Source organism: Vicugna pacos, chromosome 5 (genome assembly GCF_048564905.1).
Source record: "Vicugna pacos chromosome 5, VicPac4, whole genome shotgun sequence".
Classification (NCBI taxonomy): domain Eukaryota; kingdom Metazoa; phylum Chordata; class Mammalia; order Artiodactyla; family Camelidae; genus Vicugna; species Vicugna pacos.
Window position 1 is genome coordinate 24137161 of NC_132991.1, and position 7037 is coordinate 24144197.

Sequence of the window (7037 nt, forward strand, 5' to 3'; positions counted from 1 at the left end):
AGTGACCATTGAGAATATAGGAAGATAGTCTCCAGGCCATCCAGATTGCATTTGTTAAATCTGCAAGCTTTGTATTGTGTCTTTTCTCAGTCTTGCTGGCTAATTTACAATAGTTATTTAATTATGCTGCTAACTCAATCAGGAGATGACTGACATTTTGAGCTGGACAGTTCTTTTTTGTGAGGGCTGTCCTGTGCAGTGTAGGATGTTTAGCAGCCTCCCTCGTCTCTACCAACTAGGTGCCAGCATCAACCCCCAGTTGTGACAACCAAAAATGTCTCCAGACATTCACTGCTAAATACCCGCTGAGGACAATATCACCCTGATTGATAATCACTGCTCTAACCAAATTCCTACTAGCTAAAGGGACAGAAGAACTTGAAAACAGGGCGCTAGTCTCATAGTAGAATTCATTAAATTATTTTGGAAGTATTCTGTGGTTCATTAATACTATAATATCAATAAATGTGATGGGTATTTTCCTATCTACTTAGTATTTGCATTAGTGAACAGCCTAGTGAATCATGCAGGATTTTTGGAACATAAACAAAATATAACTTTATTTTTGGCTGCCACTATCCCTTTAAAATTTATTTCATTAGGGAAAGTCTTTCCCAGTCACTAGAAAAGTTCTCCCAGGTCTGTTTCCCCTCTGGGCATTCGCTGGTAATAAAAGTCCTCTGGTTGCTTTAAGTTCCAAACCCAATCTCAATTTAGAAAATAGAACACTCATCTTCTGGAATAATCCTGATTCCTAACTGCGTCTGGCACTAAACCCTCTCGTCTCTCCCAGGTCAGGACCTGCTTGGGGCAGTAGGAGAGGGCAGGGCAGTCTGGGCTTCTTTGTGGTTCTCCCCTGCCATCCATTTCTCCTTCTCCAGCATTCTGTTCCTCCTGACCTCTTAAAGGTCAGCTGAGGGGGTGAGAGGTCGTGGGGAAACGGTATAAATAGCCCTGTGTGGCATGTGCCACTGTCCAGTGGAATGGAGACCCTCTGGTGTGCAGATGTTTAATGCCGACTTTCATTTCATGGGCACGTTTATGAGTTCTGCCTGCCCTGCATGGTCCTTCTGACACTATTTTGTGGCCTGTGATGTGGCATCCTTTATTCCTCTGACTGCCCCTCCTCCTCACTGCCCAGGCTTCCAATGTCCACTCCTCCCAAACTCCCCTCATTGGGAGTCCATTGTCCTCCTAGGTGGTCGTGGTCTTCAGCGGGAACCCAAAGGCCACAGGGAGCCCTCTTCTTTGTGTGGCCCACATCTGGTGCATGGGAACACTCCCCTCTTCTGCCCCAGGAGTCTTTGGGAGTGCAGGCCCAGCCCCCGCCCAGTCACCAGGCTTTACTGCCAGAGGTGAATGTGATTGCTACACAGACACAGGCGCCCGCGTCTGGGCCTCCCCAGGGCAGCTCTCCACTTGAGGAATTTCTCACTAGGCTTGGGGCAGCGCATCCAACCCAGATCCCTGAAGAAGTCTTTAATTTTGAACTCTTGAATCTGTTTTGAATCCCAAAGAGGAGGTGAGTCTCTGAATATCAGGTAACTGGGTCCTGGATAATCACTTTAAAGTTTTTTTCCGAGTGGCCTGTCTCACCTTCAACTTGATACTTGATATTGGTAAATCTAGGTTCCTACATCAGACTGTTATTTTGATCTTCTGATCTTGCTATATAAGTTTTTACTTGCATCCTAATTATTAAACTAAAATGCAGACCATAATCCAAACTGTAACTCCCTAAGAATAATGTAATTTTTCTTGTACAAATTCTATAATAGTGTAATTATTCTTGTACTATTACTAATGTACTAATACCCCATGATTTTCAAAAGTCCACTAAATCCTGTCTGGACCTCTGTATAATCAATCACCTATAAAATGATTGAGTTTCACCAGATATTTGTTTATATAAGATTTAAAATTCTGAGTCTCTCTATTTAATTCCTAGAACAAGCCTGTATGAAAAAAATCTGACTTTGTATTTCTTAGTTTTCATTCATTTATTTGAATCATGTTTTCTTACTATTAGGCCCATTTAGGAATTTTAAAACATGAGCAATAGTTTAATCAATGGATAAATATTTACTGAGTACTTACTATGGACCAAGAACTGTGCTGTTAGAGCATTGTGAATGTCGTTTTATTGCTCAATTTACTGTTTCTTTCAATCTGTTTCTCCATTAAAAAAAAAAATCTATCGATCTCTGCAATATTTTCCAGTGGGTATTAGGACAAATTAACCTGCCCTTAAAGCACCTTGTGATGGTAAGAGACATTGCACATGAAAGTACAATGATCATCTTGCCAAGAGGCTCTGTAAATCTTTAGGACATACAAAGAGTTGTGTTCTTTATTAACTAGGGCTGTCACTGGAAGTTGCTGATTCTTTCAGCTGTGTCTTAGATTTATAACAGTTACCTGTGAATTTGTAATAGTTATTCCCCAATTCAAACAGTATCCCTAGGAAGTATTTTTCCAGTTATCTGAATTTTATTTTAATGCACCATCCAACACGTTGCCGTGATCCATGGAAGGAGAATCAGATAATGAAACTATTGTTTTGAATGGAATTACTCAGTGTCGTTGAAAACGAGTCCCACCGCCAGTCCCATCCCAGGACTGGGACTGATTCAGGTATCTTTCAAAACCGTTGTATACCAGTCACATTCACCTCTGTTTTCTCCAGATGCAAAGTAGGCTAATGCAACAATGACCATTTTCCCATTTGATAAAATTTTGAAAATTCTTGATTTGCCACTCAGATGTACTTTTGGGAGATGATAAGAGAAAAATGGGCTACCTTTGGGACAGAAAAAGAAGCGAAGTTTTTCATGTCTCAAGTTTTAACTTTAACATTCTCATCCACGAGAAATCCTTTTATGAGGTTATCTATACCATTTCAGAAATAGTAAAAGCTGTTAATGATGATAGGTATTGAAAGCTTAATATTTTATGTGTATTTAGTCCTTACGGCACCATTTAAGGCAGATACTATGTTGAATTTTACTCATTCCACACTCTTTAATCTTTATTTGTTGTTTTTTTCTTTCATGTTGATGCCACTTTTACACAGTTTAACCTGTGTGTATGGCTAAGCAGCCAGCACAGCATTAGGCTGTGGGACTGCAACCCATCTTATTTTCACTGAGGAATTACTTCTGTGAACCCCGTGGGGCTCTCTTTTGAAAGGAGTTGTGGCAACCAGGAGCTATTCATCAATAAGTGTGTCGAAAGACGTAAAATGCAGCAGGAAATAGAACAATGGAAACTTTGGTTGGTCCCATGGGATGCTGTACACCAAAGAAACTTAAAATATATGCATAAAGAAAAGAATTCACACACACACACACAAATTCACATTTCCTAGAGTTGCCTTCTGTTTGCATATTCATGTCCTTTTTTGACCCGGGAGGGAATTACGGTTACAAAGGATGAGGTGACCTAAATAACAAAGTTCCGAGATGGTTGTTACTTCTGTTGGTAGTTGAGATGTTCGCTGATTTCACAGGGACCTCCTTGACAGCCCTCTAATTTGGCCTGCTTATAAGGATCAGCCCCAGGCTTTTCTTTGCCCTTTGTGTTACCTGTTGGGAATGGCACTGACCTAATGACCATGATGTTCTGCTTTGTGTACCAGGCTGGGAGAGAAAGTGAGAACCCTGTCAGGGAAGGAGTGTTCATAGTTGAGTCCACTTATTTCCACGAGAAGATAGGGGAAGGGGGTGGGATTTAGTTGGGGAAGAAGAAGAAACAACAACTCTGGAAACATGGCAGTTTTGTTTTGGCATATGGATCATCCTGAGTTACCCCGTCTGTCATCTCACCACCTGTGCCCTGTTGCGCATTTCAGGTTTATTTTATTTTATTTATTTACTTTTGGTTGTCGTCATGATTCCTCTTGTGTTCTCGTCCTTCTCCCTCTTCTCCCGTCTTCCGCCCTCTTCTCCTCCCCTCTTCTTTTCTCTCCTTGGCTTCTTCCTCCTTCCCCTACTCCTTCCTGCTCCCACCTCCTTCTCCCTCCCTCCTCTTCAGGCTTCCCTCCCCTTTTTCTTCCTTGTCCTCTTCCTCCTCCTTTTCTATTAAACTCCTTCCCCTGCTCCCATTTACTTAATATGGAGAGTAGACTTCATTCTTTGAACACATTCTCTCCCCTATCTACTTGTTTTTTAGTTTTGCCTTTCCAGTAGATAGAATTCCTCCTATTAAGAGCAGGTACTCCTTAAGCAAAGCATAGAGAGAAGAGCGGCTCTGCTCTGGACAAGAAATGGAACAAAATTTCTCCAGGGCAGGTAGGCAGATTAACTTGGTTGCTGAATAATTAGTAACTCAGGGCCCTCTTTTCTTGGAACAGAGACCTGACTTTCCTCCAGGAACTTGGGGTAGGGAACTCTTTCCCACCAGTGCATGGAAGCAACTTGTTCAGAACAGTGAATGCTAAACAAATGTAGTCCTTAATCTATTGGCTGTGGATAAGTAAACAAAGGCTGCCTCCGATGGAGACTTGATTCCTCTTTTGTGTGGATTTTGATGCTGTGGCAGAGTCATCCTTTCTCCATCCTGGGCCCAGTGGTGACTGAGATCAGGACTTAAGTCTACATTGCTTCAAAAATGGACCACACATGTGAGAAACAAATTATGGAACACTTTGAAAGCAACATGTCAACAAGTCAAAATCAGTCTGGCACAGTACAAACTGAATACAGAACTGCCCCTTACCTGCATTATTTACCACGGAATGGTTTTTTTTGAATCAGAAGTCTAGTAAGGGTTGCAATAATTGCATTCATTAAAATTAAGATCTGTTGAAGGGAAGGTAAATGAATTTGGCATCAGAAGCACCATGTTCCAATCCTGTTTAGCTATGAAAGTTTGGGTAAATTAAAATTTTTCAATTTGATAATCTGTTAAATAAAAGTAGTAACAGGGTAGTACTGATGAATAAAGTAATTTGAATCTTGTGATAATAGCTAATGTACATGTGCAATATAAAAGATAATTTTAAAATATTGACCTAAGGAATGATAAATGCAGATCAAGTAAGGGCAATACCAAACCTTCATTCTTTTATACATATTTGATACTTATTTAAAGTTTAATTTTAATGGCCTTTTAAGCAATATAGCATTGTGAAATTTGATTCATACTATATCTACCCAACTTGATGTCATGTAGGACATTACAGAATGAAGCAAACATTTGCCTACATTTTAGGTAAAGTAAGTTATAGCCATCAGGAATTAACTTCTTATAATATAGACTCCTATCATGAAGCTTTTTATAAAATAAAGGCCACTGTTTATTTATTCCTTATGTATGTATGTTTTTACTTTAATGGATCAACTTTTTTCTAAGTCATTGCATAGCTAATATTGCAACACCTATTAACAGCTTCATGATAATAAAGTAACTCCTGATTTGCCACAGAGTAGTCTCTTGTTTTAAAGGAAACGGGGTTAAATAATTTTAAATAGCATTAAAAAATTGCCATATATCATACATAACTTTCCAAAATCTCTGTTCCACTGGCTGAACATTTTTCCATGGAATATTTACACATAGAGATAATAAATAAAGCTGACATTGTACAAGAAAAAAAAGTCTAGTTAAAGTCATTATTGAACAGTGGGGTAGGGGAGTGACTGCAGATCTTCAGATAATCATGTTTAAATGTAGCTAATGCTTATTGTGCATTCAGTGTGAAGGTTGCACCCATTAGATCTGTCACAGGGACAGTGCCATACTGTAGTGGTGAATGACATGATCTAGTTTCTTTTCTTAAACATCTCAACTTAAAAACAGTACCGTATGTTGCATGCAATTCGTATACCCAGTGTCTTTCTTTTCTTTTTTAAATTGAAGTGTAGTTGATTTACAACACTGTGTTAGTTTCAGGTATACAGCATAGTGATTTTTTGAATATTGTATTCTGTTCTACGTTATTGCAAGATATTGGGTATAAATCCCTGTACTATACAGTAAATCCTTGTTGCTTATCTATTTTATGTGTAGCAGTTGTATCTGTTAATCCCATACCCTTAGTTTGTCCCTCCCCCCAGCCCTCTCTCCTATGATAAACATGACTTTGTTTTCTATGTCTGTGAGACTATTTCTGTTTTGTGTATACATTCATTTGTATTATTTTTTAGATTCCACATATGAGTGATATATAGTATTTGTCTTTCTCTCTCTGATTTATTTCACTTAGTATGATGATCGCTCAGTCCATCCATGTTGCTGTGAAGGGCGTTATTTCATTGTTTTTTATGGCTCCATAGTATTCTGTTGTGTATATATGCTGCATCTTCTTTATCCAGTCATCTGTCCATGGACATTTAGGCTGCTTCCATGTCTTGGCTATTGTACATTGTGCTGCTATGAACACTGGGGTGCATGTATCTTTTCAAAATACTGTTTTTGCTTTTGTCTGAATTTATACCCAGGAGTGGAATTTCTGGATCATATGATAGTTCAATTTTTTGTTTTTTAAGGAACCCCCAGACTAGTTTCCATAGTGGCTACACCAATTTCCATTCCCAACAACAGTATACAAGGTTTCACTTTTCTTCACATCCTCTCCAGTGTTTGCTATTTGTAGAATTTTTGATAATGGCCATTCTGATAAGTATGAGGTGATAGCTCATCATGATTTTGATTTGCCTTCCTCTAATTAATGATGTTGAATCTCTTTTCATGTGCCTATTGTCCTTCTGTATGTCTTCTTTGGAAAAATGTGTATTCAAGTTTTCTGCCCATTTTTTGATTGATTTGTTATTTTGATACTGAGTTGAATGAACTGCTTATATTTTAGATATTAACCCTTTCTTGGTCACATCATTTGCAAATATTTTCTCCTATTCTTTAGATTATCTTTTCATTTTGTTCATGGTTTCCCTTCCTGTGCAAGAGCTTTTAAGTTTAATTAGGTCTCATTTGTTTATTTTTGCTTTTATTTATTTTGCCTTAGAAAAAAGATCTAAGAAAATATTGCTACAATTTACATCAGAGTGTTTCACCAACATTCTCTTCTAGGAGTTTTA